This window comes from Apium graveolens, chromosome 2, assembly GCF_009905375.1.
Source record: "Apium graveolens cultivar Ventura chromosome 2, ASM990537v1, whole genome shotgun sequence".
Classification (NCBI taxonomy): domain Eukaryota; kingdom Viridiplantae; phylum Streptophyta; class Magnoliopsida; order Apiales; family Apiaceae; genus Apium; species Apium graveolens.
Window position 1 is genome coordinate 257,438,303 of NC_133648.1, and position 16,928 is coordinate 257,455,230.

Consider the following 16,928-nt stretch of genomic DNA (forward strand, 5'->3'; position numbering starts at 1 on the left):
ACTCTAAAAACTTCAATTCCATCTGATCCTGGACAAACTGGGGGAAATTCTTTTCCAAAAACAATTCCTTAAACCTCTCCCAAGTAATAACATATGTACCTTCTAATTTCTTCACGGTCTCCCACCAATAGGTGGCCTCATTCTTCAAGTAGTAACTTGTAAACTAAACCTTCTGATCTTCCTTCACCTTTACTAAGGCAAATGACTTCTCTATTTCCTTTAACCAAACATTTGCTTCAATCGGTTCTAAGGAACCCTTGAATTCTGGTTGCATACTGATACACAATTATTATTCTGTTGTTCATATTTCATTTCGATTCCTGATTTCTCCCAATTTGTTGAATCCTCTATTCATATTTTAATAATTTATATATATACATATATCCTGATATATTCCGATGTTGGGATACATCAAAGCATACTGATCATTCTGGTTGCTCATTTATGGACTGGATGGTGACGTTTAGGAACAGGTATACACTTGATCCTAAGGACCGGGAATTATCTGGATCCTTGTGTTGGGTCGTAGAGCCTGGGTACTCGAATGATCTATACATTGAGGTATGGATCTGTACTGTATCCTGGTTGGTCAGCTAGATATAGGTGCGAACTTATATCCAGTTTAGTTTATTGATACTCGTCGATAATGGTCTTCGTTCTTTTCTTGCGAGGTTATATCTTTGCAGATATAACCAAATTACCGGTTCATTTAGCTTATTATAACATTGTTTATATATTGTGTGCTTGTTGAGCAACTTATGGCTCACCCCCTTTTTGTTATTATAATAAAGAGAGTTTTGTGAGATTTTAAATTTGGATTATAATAAAAGTAGAGTATTGTTTCTTGTTTGCATACTTTAACCTAGAAAAGATCCTGGTTAGTATTGAAGGGGTTAGATATGCATCTTCTTAATTATTATACAGGTTTGTACAGTTTGGTAATTAGTAAGTAACCCCCAGACCTAGACCCCGGGTTTGGAGGGCGTTACAGGTTTGACATCAGAGCTTTAGGTTGGGTCCCTGAAAATAAGAACATTAGGATTAAGATAAGATGGAAAGATAACATGAGATAGGAATAAGAAGGTTTGGATTTAGATAGTTTTAGATTAAGAATTTATAAGTTCGAGGAATGTTGAGTGACACTTTTTCTTCCTTTTTTATATTATCAGATGGTATCATCCGCATTGTCTGAGAGGACTATTACCGGGCTAATTGCACCAGTGGTACCGCCAGTGTCAGCTGAGATACCAGCACAGATACCTTCGCCACCTCCACCAAAGTTACCACAGGATCCAGCCCCACCAGCTCTTGAGCAGCTATTAGATCCTATGGAGATGTTTGATCCTTTAGAGTTCTTTGAGCAATTACTTCCACCTCCACTCCCTGTAGAGTATCAATTTATGCCAGAGGTTGAGGCAAAGCTTCCACCAGCTGCAGTACTACCTCTTATGCCAGTATATGCTCTAGTGCCATAGGTATTTCAGATGGTACCGGTCGAGGGGATGGATGAGCATGATGTGGGATTACAGTTAGGGTTGCCGCAACAGGGTGTTGCAGGGATACCTAGAATTCCATACCAGGAGTCTGTTGGACAGGTTGCAGAGCCACACATGGTACCGTATCATGAGTACAGTATTGTGAGAGAGGATGTACAATATTGAAGATCTCAGTACAGAGAGATCATGGGATTGTTTCACCAGAGGGATAGAGGACCGTTAGTTGCACTTCAGCCAAATTATATGATGAGGCAGCGACTACAGCAAATAGTGTATAGTGCTACTCTTGAGTTAGATGCCTTGATGTATGATGGGCCGCATTCTTATGCAGAGTTTCATAGAGCCACCTGTCTTGCACAGTCAGTTATTAAGATGCTTCGTGATGAGTTTAGACGCATTCCGCCAGGGTTTTGATGTTTGATAGTTGGAGTTAATTGTTATATTATATATGACATATGTAGATAGAGGAAGTATAGTATAGTGAGATCAGATGTGTATGTGTGTAGTACTCAGTTTTGACATGTATCCGCAGTAGTTATGATAGACCTGATGTTAGACCTTTTGTATCAAGCATTAACACATGAGGCCGGTGTAGATATATATATATATAGAATAAACTTTTTCAACTTTTTCCTTTTATTTATTTAAATTTTAGTCATTATAGAATTTACATTTACTTTACGGCTTTTCCATGTCTTAAAGTCTATTTTATTTAAAATAATATTGTATAATTTATTATTCAAAATTTTAAAAATATTTCAAATGATATGTTTAAATTCTGAACTGTTTCAATTTTTTGCTGTAATACCAGTCAAATTGTTTTCTTATCCATTATCAACTGTTTAATAAATTATTAAAAGAACTATTTGTTTTATTATCAGAAAAATGGCACCAAAAAGAAAGATCAGAACAAAAACCTCCAACAGCAATTCTAAGGGACAGAATAATGATACTATGAACCAAATGTTCCATCTGATGCAACAATAGATGGAAATGATGCAGCAACAGATGCAGCAACAACAACAGATTCAGCAACAAATGTTACAATAGCCACCTCGTCATGAGCCTCAGATACCACCAGTTTTATATGTTGTTACCTTTAAGCAGTTTCAGTCAGTTAAGCCTCCAGAGTTTCAGGGTATAGCAGATCCTACTAAGGCTAGGGCTTGGTTGAAAGAAATGGAGAAAGCGTTTGCGCTTGTCAAATTTGAAGAAGATTATAAAACTAATTTTGCTAGCTATTTCCTGAAAGGAGAAGCAAATTATTGGTGGGAATCCAAGAAAGTTTTAGAAGGGGAAGGTATCGTAACTTGGGATAGGTTTACTGAGGTATTTCTGGAAAAGTATTTTCCTCGCTATATGAAGAACGAAATGGAAATCAAGTTCTTAGATTTGAAGTAAAGGAATATATCTGTGATTGAATATAAAGCCAAGTTTACGGAATTGGCTAGGTTTGTTCCGGAGCAGGTTGATATTGATGAGAAGCGGGCTAAAAGATTCCAACATGGGTTACAGCCATGGATTCATAGCAGAGTGACAGTCTTTGAATTGACGACTTTTATCGCTGTGATTCAGAAAGCCATGATCATTGGAGGGGAAAGTGAGATGTCCCTAAAGGAAAAGGGACAAGGAAATTTTCAGAACAGTTCCAATAGGAAATCGGGATTTCAAGCCCAGACAAATATGAATTTTAAAAGGACAATACAAGACAACCAGAGAGCAGGTATCATTTCAAAGCTCTCAACCAGTAGGGAATCATCAGACCATCATTGCCATACTGCAAGACATGTGGTCAGAAATATACGGGCATCTGCAACAAGGAAAATGTGATATATTTCAAGTGTAAGCAGAAAGGACACTTTTCCAATGTATATCGAGCAGGGAGAACAGAAGTTACATGTTTCCAGTACGGGATGAAAGGGCATGTTGTCAGGGATTGCAGAGGACCAGCTATGGCAGCTAGTGTTCTGAAAGTGTTGGCATAACCTCCACCACCACAGCACAATCAGCCTAGAGCGAGAACTTTTAATATGACAGTGAAAGAAGCTTTGCAGAGTCCTAGTGTGATCGCAGGTACGTTTTCTGTGAATTCAGTAGATGCAAAAGTGTTGATTGATTCTGGAGCCACGCGGTCTTTTAATTCTGAAGAATTCATTGATAAGATATGTTGTGAAATTCAACGGTTAGGCGAGATATAATTATAAAATTAGCGAATGCCGACCAAGTTCATGTAGATCGAGTATGTCCCGAATGCAATGTCGATATAGCCGGACATCATTTCTCAGTTGACTTGATACCTTTCAAGTTAGGAGAGTTTGTGTTATTTTAGGAATGGATTGGTTAGCCGGTAGTAATGTTCAGATCGATTGTGCGAATAAGAATGTGAAATTACGAACTATGGAAAATGCAACGACAATATTTAGGGGTGAGAAACAGCGAAAGAAGTTCTTGATAATGATGCAGACTAAACGATTACTACGACAGGGGTGTAAAGTTTATATAGCTTATGCGTTGGATACTGAAAAAGAAAGTTCGAAGGTAGAAGATAATCTAGTTGTGTGTGAATTTCCTGACATTTTTCCAGATGAACTTCCAGGATTACCGCCGGATCGAGAAATTGAATTCACTATTGATTTAGCACCAGGTACAGAACCAGTTTAGAAAGCTCTGTATCGGATGGCACCAGTTGAAATTAAAGAATTATCAACGCAATTGCAAGATCTTCTAGAAAAAGGGATTATAAGACCTAATGTATCCCCATGGGGTGCACCGGTATTATTTGTTAAGTAGAAAGACTGTCGCATGCGACTATGTATCGATTATCATGAGTTAAATAAGCTAACTATCAATAATAAGTATCATTTACCACGGATCAGTGATTTTTTTGATCAATTAAATGAGCCGCATGGTTTTCTAAAATAGACTTGAGGTCGGGATACCATCAATTGAAGATCAAGGCTGAAGATATTCTCAAGACTGCTTTTTGTATCAGATATGGACATTATGAATTTCTCGTAATGGCATTTGGTTTGATTAACGCACCAGCAGCATTTATGGATTTAATGAACAGGGTATTCAAGAGGTACTTGGATAAATTTGTGATTGTATTTATTGATGACATTATTACAAACTTTTACAAACTGTCATATAGTTACTTGTTCAGTTTTATACTCTTATGTTTTATTTTGTTCTAACCATGACAGTTAAGCAAAAGGATGGCCGGACTTAGGCGCACTGCTCGTAAGAGCGTACCTGGTGTCCCCTACCGTGTTGTAGGCTTCCAGATGCCAAAGCAGGTAGTACAGGTTATGTGTGAGCAAACGCTTAGTCGGAAAGTTGTAAAGATACAATGGGTTATCTGTTGGTTCCAAGTCAGGATTGATTGTTTAAATTCGGTATTATTTTGGATGTAATTTATATATTATGGTTGGTAGTTGTAATCTTGTCTCAAACTTTATCCTGTTAGATTAATTAATCGGGGTTTAAGAAAGAGGATGGCCAGACTTAGGCGCACTGCTCGTAAGAGCGTACCTGGTGGCCCCTACCATGTTGTAGGCTTCCAGATGCCAAAGTAGGTAGTACAGGTTATGTGTGAGCAAACGCTTAGTCAGAAAGTTGTAAGGATACAATGGGTTATTTGTCAGTTCCATGTCAGAATTGATTGTGTAAATTCGGTATTATTTTGGGTGTAATTTATATATTATGATTGGTAGTTGTAATCTTGTCTCAAACTTTATCCTGTTAGATCCTGTTATTAATTAATCGGGGTTTATGCTTATTTATTGTTAGTTTAAGGTTGTGTGGGTCCTCATTTCCTAACCCCGAGATTGAGGGCATCACAATAGTCATATTTGATAAATAAATATTTTTTTAGCTAGAATAATAAACACGTATTTGATAATCATATTTGTTTTATATGGTTTCGAAATCGAAACCGAAAATATTATAACCGAAAATGATTGAAACTAAAATCGAACCATCGATTCGGTTACGATTTCAGTTTTCAATTTTAAAATTTGAACGTATGCGATTTCAATTTCACCATAAAATCAAACCAAACCGCGCTCATCCCTAGGTTAGATAGTATGTTATTGAGGTCACCTACAAGACACCATGGGAGATTTTAATCCCTTGCAAGCTTCCTGAGTAAACCCCATGTCTTTCTTCTATGATTTCTGTCTGGCTCCCCATATAAACTAGTGAACCTCCATGTTTCTTTAATTTCTATCTATATATCTACATCAATGTGATTACGAGAAGTAATCATTAGCTGAACGTGATCTTTATCCTTCCATAATAATGCCAAACCCCCGCTCTTACCTTGGGAATCTACTGAAATTAACCCATCAAATTGCATAGCTCTTTTAAAACTCTCCATCTCGCCTTTATTATTAATAGCTTTGCATAATAATATAAAAGAAGGTCTTTCTTGATGTATGATGTCTTTAAGAAATCGAATATTTGAGGGAAGACTTATACCTTGATAGTTCAAAATTATTACATTCATAATTCTAGGCAGGTTTGCTCTGCAACTCCCGCCTTGAGCTTGTTTTTTTGGTTATGTGTTTCAGCCTCCCATGTTTATATCATAGTGACATCCATATTATTTTTTCTTGGGATAACCCCTAATTGACTGGCCCATCAACTCTTTTTCATTTTTTGCCCAAAATAATAAGCCTATGATCCATTTATTTTTTTCTTGGGATAACCCCTAATTGACTGGCCCATCAACTCTTTTTCATTTTTTTGCCCAAAATAATAAGCCTATGATCCATTTCAGTTTCCCACTCCTTTATGTCATTTGAAGTTTGGCTCCATGTTTAATTTTTAAACACCGTGATATCAACGTAACTAACTCCTTAAATCGCTCATTTACCTTTCATGCGATTATTTGCACCTGTATTATTATCAATCCCTAAAATCATGGGATTTGGTTAATCCCTAGCACCAATTTCGCCTCCACTCTTCTCCATCGCAGCCCCCACCTCTGTCGTCGAACTGTTCACCGGAAATTTGTCTCAACCATTTCGATCCTATTGTGTGATTTCTCCATCTTGACTACGCTTTCATACATAGCCCATAAGTTTTCCCAATGCTATCTAGAGGTGTGTCAGATATTTTATCAAAGAATTTCTCATTGTGACCCATTAGGCCACAAATGAAGCAAAAAGTTGGGACCCTTCATAACAAAAATTAACATCATCATTTTTTCAATGCTTTATCCAAGGGGACTGACACTTTGACCTTTAATTACTCTCTCCAAACTCCTTTAAAGTTGTTAGCATGATTCGATATACCCTTCAATAGGGTTCCCAGTATCTTGAACTACTTTTTGTGGCATAAAAATGCGACTCATATCATGCAATTGTACCCATATATCCAGTTTGTTAATCAACAGTGATCGAAGGTTATCACATGGCTTCATCCGTTTGAAGACTAAATAGAATCCTATAAATGTCCAAGGGCCGCCATCGATAACTCTTTTTTTATATCCACTTCATGGTAAAATTGGAAGATGAATATGTTGATTTAAATTTCTTTTATGGGTTTGTCGATGTGTGCCCAAGCGTACATGATAAGCACTAAAATTTATAAATATGGAATATTTTGATTGGTGTAGTTGTTGTAAATGTAAGGGGTCCACTACTATTAAGAAGTGAAGCCAATGGAAAAAGTTAAAATAATAAAAAGTATGTGGTTATCGTGTGCCCATAGGCACACCATAGAAAATCCATTCTTTTAAATAAACCCTGAAAATCAATCGAAGAATCCGTCAAAAACCTACCCACCAAGCACCAACGAACGTAAATCACTAATACCTTTTATGTACCACATTCATATATTAATCCTCCTTCTTCCTCGTCTTCGAATCGCACAACATCGAAAATCTCTCCATTTCTCGTAGAACACTGTTTTGATTCGCCATTAATAAGACTTACTATCTAGGAAGTGTGGGTGCGTAAGTACGCGGTGCGGGAATAAGGGAATTTGGAAAATTTCAAAAATAGGGATTCAGGTGCGAAGATATACAGTAATTTTAAAAGATTTAAAATATATTATATATATATTTATTTAAAAAAATCATAAACATAGTTAAAAAATGTCAGCAAAATATAAAACTGAAATTTAATAATGTAAAGGATTTGTGTGTGACAAAGACTTTAAGTTAGTGGGTTGAACCAGTCAAATAGTTTACATACCTAGGCCCAAGTAACAAACCAACTTATCAACACATTTATACGCAGTCACGCATATATACACACACATTCACACATCAACATAATATATCATCATATACATACAATATACATGCAGTCACGTATATATACACATATATTAGCACATCAACACATCCGACCCATCGATTGAACACAAAACATTGACTGAAGTAGACATATATCTTTCTCCCTCCCGATGTATGTCTCTATAAGTTGTTCATTTAATATATGGCTGGTTTTAGTTGTTTTATAGTAACATAAAAAGAGGGTTGGATAATTTGGTATCAATAAAGATAAGTTCGTCCTATTACGATTCTTAAATGATTATTATGTATTAAAATATATCTAATTAAATAGGATCATCATTTGGAGCTAGAAAGAGATCTTATATTTGATATCCCAACGAAGATTGTTGAAGAAATCGATCCCGGAATGGAAGGAAAAATGATGAAAGATCAAACCGCCCTAGATTTGATCCAACATTGCGACCAGACAAAAATCAAGGACCTTCAACCCTCCAGACGAAGTGTTTGTTTCCAAAAGGTGAAGAGTTCCTACCAGAGGGATCTAGACAGAAAAAGCATCCGGTCAAAAGGCATAAGAAGCTCAATCCGGATACTCGTATACGTGTCTACACAGAGACAGGGAAACATGTTTTAGCCAGTGATGCTCGCCTACGCTTGCAGAAACTACAATAGTGAAAGCGCGAGAGAGAAATGGAAAGGGAGGGAATAGAAGGCTCATATGAGGAACTGAACTAGAGGATGAGACCCGACGTCTAGAAGTAAAGCTCGAAAAAATTAGATAGATACGACACATGCAATTAGAGTTACAACAAACCTCGATAAACCATGGAGATGGCGATGAACAAAATGACTTCGAGAAACCAGGAGATGAAGATTATTACTACGATGAGGAAGAGGTTTCCACATAATCTATTTACTCGCGACCTCCTCGAATAACAACAACTTCATCAGGAGGCGCGTCACAAAGAACAGAGTCAACATGCACCGTCTCTCAAGAGGACTTCTTAAGAATGCAAGAAAAATGGCCCAACTGAGAGACTTGGTGCACACACAATTGGAGTTCCATACCCTAGCAGAAAGCCCCTTATCTCAAAACATCGAGAAGGCAAAGATTGATAGAACCTTAAAAACTCTGGCCCTCGACCAGTTTGATGGATCAATAGACCTATCGGGCTTACTAAACACCTTTGATGGTCTAATGACCTTTTATTGTCACTCTGAGGTAGCTCGTTGTCAATTTTTCTCCACGTGCCTTTAAGGCACTGCCCTTCGCTGGTACAATAACCTGCCGTCAAGATCAATAGATTTCTGAACAACTTTAAAAAGCAAATTTCAAACAAGATTTTCCAGAAATTACAAAGGCGGAAAAATCACAGCCTCCCTCATAACAATACGTCAACACCCTAATAAATCTTTGTGAAGTTACCTACTCAGATTCCGTAAAGCTATATCGGAAATCATTGACTTAAAAGAATCACTAACAGTAAATTACCTGGCCGGAGGCATAGATAGAAGCCACCATGACATACTATTAGAAGAACTCATAGAGAAATACTTAGAACACCTCCACACAGCTTTTCAAATAGTTGAACATCACGTGACGCTCCAAGAAGCTGTCGAAAGTATTCAATCGCCAAGAAGGTCAGCACAACGGTATGACGGAACCCGAGTGTATAACCCTGGATCACCGAGAGTAAAATCCACCAATACTTACTCCCCTCGACGATCTCCAGCTCGAAAAAAGGTCTGACGTGAGGAAAAATACTCCCCAAGATGTCGAGATCAGCCGCAAGCAAAACCATACTCAGATCAAAGGTCTCAATCTGACCAAAGATGGCAGCCTCGAGATCGCACGGAAAAGAGTTTACCAAACTCACAGTCGATAAAGCTATTATTCTAGCTATCTTAAAAACTGAGCCGAACTTTCGACCGTCGAGGCCAATGAAAGCTGGCTGTAACGACTGGGAAATTATATTTGTATTATATCGTAATAAAGATAAATTATGTGTTTTATTATGTCATTATGTATAATTAATTATAAAACTATATCTGTTATGTCCTATGTGTGTTCTGTATCATCAAGGTATTTTCTGGGTATTTATCGGATATTTTATTTTGTGTTAAAAGATTTTGTATCAAATAGTTATACGACCCAAACTATGTTTTAATAGATGATATTTCAAATAAAATAATTGGCCTTATTTTTTCTTAGAATGGCTTGTACTATTGCGTTATTCTGAACATCTAGATATTTTATAAATTTTCTTATTTCACGAAAAATGACTTTTCAGGGCCCCATTGGTTGTTAAAAACCCACAAAAAATCATATTTTTATTTTTATAAAATATAGGACTTTCAGATATACATTTCTTTGTGTGTTTGAATTATTTACAAATTTTGGAAAATTTTGGCATATATATTGTATATATTAAATATTTAAAAATTAATATTTAATACTCAAAAAATATAAAATTAGGGGCCAATTAATTTTAATAGATGTATAATTAGGGCCTTAATTTTAATTAGGAGTATTATTTTACCTACTATAAATAGCCTAATTTTTATTTAATTGTTATGAATTAATTATCAAAAATCAGAAAAATACAAAAAATCTCCGTTTTCCAGGTCGGGTTTTTCCAAAATCGGGTCAAGAATCAAGGCATGATTTCGATCGATCTTCTGCATCAAATCAAGTGATGTGAGTATCCAAATTCATCCTCTTGATCAGTTCTTTTGATTTTTGGTATCAATTTCAAGTTTTGATGGGTTATTTTTCAATTTCGAATTCTAGGGTTCATGTCTGAATTGGTACTTTTTGATTCCGGGGTTATCTATTGAAATTGATGGTTTGAATATCTTTATGTGATAGTTTATAGTTGATTTGTAATAGTTAATTTAATGAATGATGGATGTAAGTGATAGTTCGAGTTCTAGGGTTTATGTTCAATTTTGATTTATACATTTTTGATTTTGATGCATATTTGGTTCCTTAGATGTTAGGGCTTTGATTATGTGTTGAACAGGCTTTGTTTTGAGCTATTAAAATCGAAGGTTCATGTACAGATGAAGAAAAAGATAGTTGGCCGGAATTTTAGTCGATTTCACCGGAGAAGTTTATATAGGGATGATTCTGATTAGGTTCCGCCAGAGTTGTGTTGTTGTAGTGATTTAGGATTGAAACCCTGTGAAAAATACACCAAACGGTATTGTTTTTTGCCTCAATTAGGCTGGCCGGAATCTGTTCCGGTGGCCGGATTCTAGGCAAAATCCGGCGTGTTCTTCACGATCCGGATTTTGACCCGTTTGACCCGTTTCCAGAACCCGATTTTGATCCGTGTTGTCGGAAATTCCATTTCTGACATTTGTTACTAGAATTTTTATTTTTATTTTACTTTTTATTATTTATAAAAATCAGTTTTATTTATTTTATAAACTAATTAATTAATTATTTAATTAATTGATTTATATTATAAATAATTCTAAAATATTCTCTAAAATTTGAAATTATTATTTATTATTTATTAATTATTTAAAAATGATTAATTATTTTAATATATAATCAAATTATTTTTAATAAATCATAATAAATTCATTTTAATTCAAAAAATTATGGGAAAATCATTTTTAATTCTAATTTTTCCTAATTAATTATTTAAAATATTTTTAGGGTTTAATAATTTTGAATAATTATTTATATTGAATAATAAATTGATTTATTCTTATTTCTTAAACAATAATTGAACCATTTATCTGATTTAGGCGAAACGAAAGCCCTTCGACTCAGAAAAATGATATGTTTCCGTTAAAAATAGTTTTAAATCCTAAATTCTTTTAGAAGCAAGTCGAATTTCGATATTTATTTACTTATAAGCTCTATTACTTATGGAGACGAGTCCAATAAATTCTGAAAAAATAGAAAACGAGCCTGATGTTGTTCTGAAATGCGAATAGCGATTCGATTTCGATTCTAAAAATTATTTTATACCAATTATGACTATATGACTTATGTGCTATATGAATTATGTGGTTAATTGAGTCCTATTTGTTATTAATCATTATACGAGTCAATTATACGCGTACGGGTAGACGATAAGAGCTATGTGAAATCGGTTTGAGATGCGATGGAGATATAAGTTAACTAAATAAGCGTCATTCTATGATATAGGCGAAGCCAACAAGGCGGACCGAACCGGGGTTAGAGAAGGATGAATTGCTTGTGGTAGATCGCGTGAAAGGCAAGTTTTTCCCCTATTCTAAATTTAGAATAGTGAATTGCTTTCAGATTCTTATCACAATTACACACTAATAATTCAGGTTCACAAACACTGATACATAATTATTATTCTGTTGTTCATATTTTATTTCGATTCCTGATTTCTCCCAATTTGTTGAATCCTCTATTCATATTCTAATAATTTATATATATACATATATCCTGATATATTCCAATGTTGGGATACATCAAAGCATACTGATCATTCTGGTTGCTCATCTATGGACTGGATGGTGACGTTTAGGAACATGTATACACTTGATCCTAAGGACTGGGAATTATCTGGATCCTTGTGTTGGGTCGTAGAGCCTGGGTACTCGAATGATCTATACATTGAGGTATGGATCTGTACTGTATCCTGGTTGGTCAGCTAGATATAGGTGCGAACTTATATCCAGTTTAGTTTATTGATACTCGTCGATAATGGTCTTCGTTCTTTTCTTGCGAGGTTATATCTTTGCAGATATAACCAAATTACCGGTTCATTTAGCTTATTATAACATTGTTTATATATTGTGTGCTTGTTGAGCAACTTATGGCTCACCCCCTTTTTGTTGTTATAATAAAGAGAGTTTTGTGAGATTTTAAATTTGGATTGTAATAAAAGTAGAGTATTGTTTCTTGTTTGCATACTTTAACCTAGAAAAGATCCTGGTTAATATTGAAGGGGTTAGATATGCATCTTCTTAATTATTATACAGGTTTGTACAGTTTGGTAATTAGTAAGTAACCCCCAAACCTAGACCCCGGGTTTGGAGGACGTTACAGGTTTGACATCAGAGCTTTAGGTTGGGTCCTTGAAAATAAGAACATTAGGATTAAGATAAGATGGAAAGATAACATGAGATAGTAATAAGAAGGTTTGGATTTAGATAGTTTTAGATTAAGAATTTATAAGTTCGAGGAATGCTGAGTGACACTTTTTCTTCCTTTTTTATATTATCATATGGCATCATCCGCATTGTCTGAGAGGACTATTACCGGGCTAATTGCACCAGTGGTACCTCCAGTGTCAGCTGAGATACCAGCACAGATACCTTCGCCACCTCCACCACAGTTACCACGGGATCCAGCCCCACCAGCTCTTGAGCAGCTATTAGATCCTATGGAGATGTTTGATCCTTTAGAGTTCTTTGAGCAATTACTTCCACCTCCACTCCCTGTAGAGTATCAATTTATGCCAGAGGTTGAGGCAAAGCTTCCACCAGCTGCAGTACTACCTCTTATGCCAGTATATGCTCTAGTGTCATAGGTATTTCAGATGGTACCGGTCGAGGGGATGGATGAGCATGATGTGGGATAACAGTTAGGGTTGTCGCAGCAGGGTGTTGCAGGGATACCTAGAATTCCATACCAGGAGTCTGTTGGACAGGTTGCAGAGCCACAAATGGTACCGTATCATGAGTACAGTATTGTGAGAGAGGATGTACAATATTAGAGATCTCAGTACAGAGAGATCATGGGGTTGTTTCATCAGAGGGATAGAGGACCGTTAGTTGCACTTCAGCCAGATTATATGATGAGGCAGCGACTACAGCAGAAAGTGTATAGTGCTACTCTTGAGTTAGATGCCTTGATGTATGATGGGCCGCATTCTTATGCAGAGTTTCATAGAGCCACCCGTCTCGCACAGTCAGTTATTGAGATGCTTCGTGATGAGTTTAGACGCATTCCTCCAGGGTTTTGATGTTTGATAGTTGGAGTTAATTGTTATATTATATGTCACATATGTAGATAGAGGAAGTATATAGTGAGATCAGATGTGTATGTGTGTAGTACTCAGTTTTGACATGTATCCGCAGTAGTTATGATAGACCTGATGTTAGACCTTTTGTATCAAGCATTAACACCTGAGGCTGGTGTAGATATATATATATATATATATATAGAATAAACTTTTTCAACTTTTTCCTTTTATTTATTTAAATTTTAGATTTTATAGAATTTACATTTACTTTACGGCTTTTCCATGTCTTAAGTTCTGTTTTATTTAAAATAATATTGTATAATTTATTATTCAAAATTTTAAAAATATTTCAAATGATATGTTTAAATTCTGAACTGTTTCAATTTTTTGCTTTAATACCAGTCAAATTGTTTTCTTATCCATTATCAACTGTTTAATAAATTATTAAAAGAACTATTTGTTTTATTATCAGAAAAACGGCACCAAAAAGAAAGATCAGAACAGAAACCTCCAACAGCAATTCTAAGGGACAAAATAATGATACTATGAACTAAATGTTCCATCTGATGCAACAACAGATGGTAATGATGCAGCAACAGATGCAGCAACAACAACAACAGATTCAGCAACAAATGTTACAATAGCCACCTCGTCATGAGCCTCAGATACCACCAGTTTTATATGTTGTTACCTTTAAGCAGTTTCAGTCAGTTAAGCCTCCAGAGTTTCAGGGTATAGCAGATCCTACTAAGGCTAGGGCTTGGTTGAAAGAAATGGAGAAAGCGTTTGCGCTTGTGAAATTTGAAGAAGATCGTAAAACTGATTTTGCTAGCTATTTCCTGAAAGGAGAAGCAAATTATTGGTGGGAATCCAAGAAAGTTTTAGAAGGGGAAGGTATCGTAACTTGGGATAGGTTTACTGATTTATTTCTGGAAAAGTATTTTCCTCGCTATATGAAGAACGAAATGGAAATCAAGTTATTGGATTTGAAGTAAAGGAATATATCTGTGATTGAATATAAAGCCAAGTTTACGGAATTGGCTAGGTTTGTTCCGGAGCAGGTTGATACTGATGAGAAGCGGGCTAAAAGATTCCAACATGGGTTACAACCATGGATTCATAGCAGAGTGACAGTTTTTAAATTGACGACTTTTATCGCTGTGGTTCAGAAATCCATGATCATTGGAGGGGAGAGTAAGATGTCCCTAAAGGAAAAGGGACAAGGAAATTTTCAGAACCGTTCCAACAGGAAATCGGGATTTCAAGCCCAGACAAATATGAATTTTAAAAGGACAAGACAAGGCAACCAGAGAGCAGGTATCGTTTCCAAGCTCTCAACCAGTAGGGAATCATCAGACCATCATTGCCATACTACAAGATATGTGGTCAGAAATATACGGGCATCTGCAACAAGGAAAATGTGACATATTTTAAGTGTAAGCAGAAAGGACACTTTTCCAATGAATGTCGAGCAAGGAGAACAGAAGTTACATGTTTCCAGTGCGGGATGAAAGGGCATGTTGTCAGGGATTGTAGAGGACCAGCTATGGCAGCTAGTGTTCTGAAAGTGTTGGCATTACCTCCACCACCACAGCACAATCAGCCTAGAGTGAGAACTTTTAATATGACAATGAAAGAAGCTTTGCAGAGTCCTAGTGTGATTGCAGGTACATTTTCTGTGAATTCAGTAGATGCAAAAGTGTTGATTGATTCTGGAGCCACGCGGTCTTTTAATTCTGAAGAATTCATTGATAAGATATGTTGTGAAATTCAACGGTTAGGCGAGATATAATTATAAAATTAGCGAATGCCGACCAAGTTCATGTAGATCGAGTATGTCCCGAATGCAATGTCGATATAGCCGGACATCATTTCTCAGTTGACTTGATACCTTTCAAGTTAGGAGAGTTTGTGTTATTTTAGGAATGGATTGGTTAGCCGGTAGTAATGCTCAGATCGATTGTGCGAATAAGAATGTGAAATTACGAACTATGGAAAATGCAACGACAATATTTAGGGGTGAGAAACAGCGAAAGAAGTTCTTGATAATGATGCAGACTAAACGATTACTACGACAGGGTTGTAAAGTTTATATAGCTTATGCATTGGATACTGAAAAAGAAAGTTCGAAGGTAGAAGATAATCTAGTTGTGTGTGAATTTCCTGACATTTTTCCAGATGAACTTCCAGGATTACCGCCGGATCGAGAAATTGAATTCACTATTGATTTAGCACCAGGTACAGAACCAGTTTAGAAAACTCTGTATCGGATGGCACCAGTTGAAATTAAAGAATTATCAACGCAATTGCAAGATCTTCTAGAAAAAGGGATTATAAGACCTAATATATCCCCATGGGGTGCACCGGTATTATTTGTTAAGTAGAAAGACTGTCGCATGCGACTATGTATCGATTATCGTGAGTTAAATAAGCTAACTATCAATAATAAGTATCATTTACCATGGATCAGTGATTTTTTTGATCAATTAAATGAGCCACATGGTTTTCTAAAATAGACTTGAGGTCGGGATACCGTCAATTGAAGATCAAGGCTGAAGATATTCTCAAGACTGCTTTTTGTATCAGATATGGACATTATGAATTTCTCGTAATGGCATTTGGTTTGATTAACGCACCAGCAGTATTTATGGATTTAATGAACAGGGTATTCAAGAGGTACTTGGATAAATTTGTGATTGTATTTATTGATGACATTATTACAAACTTTTACAAACTGTCATATAGTTACTTGTTCAGTTTTATAGTCTTATGTTTTATTTTGTTCTAACCATGATAGTTAAGCAAAAGGATGGCCAGACTTGGCGCACTGCTCATAAGAGCGTACCTGGTGTCCCCTACCGTGTTGTAGGCTTCCAGATGCCAAAGCAGGTAGTACAGGTTATGTGTGAGCAAACGCTTAGTCGGAAAGTTGTAAAGATATAATGGGTTATCTGTTGGTTCCAAGTCAGAATTGATTGTTTAAATTGGGTATTATTTTGGATGTAATTTATATATTATGGTTGGTAGTTGTAATCTTGTCTCAAACTTTATCCTGTTGGATTAATTAATCGGGGTTTAAGAAAGAGGATGGCCAGACTTAGGCGCACTGCTCGTAAGAGCGTACCTGGTGGCCCCTACCATGTTGTAGGCTTCCAAATGCCAAAGTAGGTAGTACAGGTTATGTGTGAGCAAACGCTTAGTCGGAAAGTTATAAGGATACAATGGGTT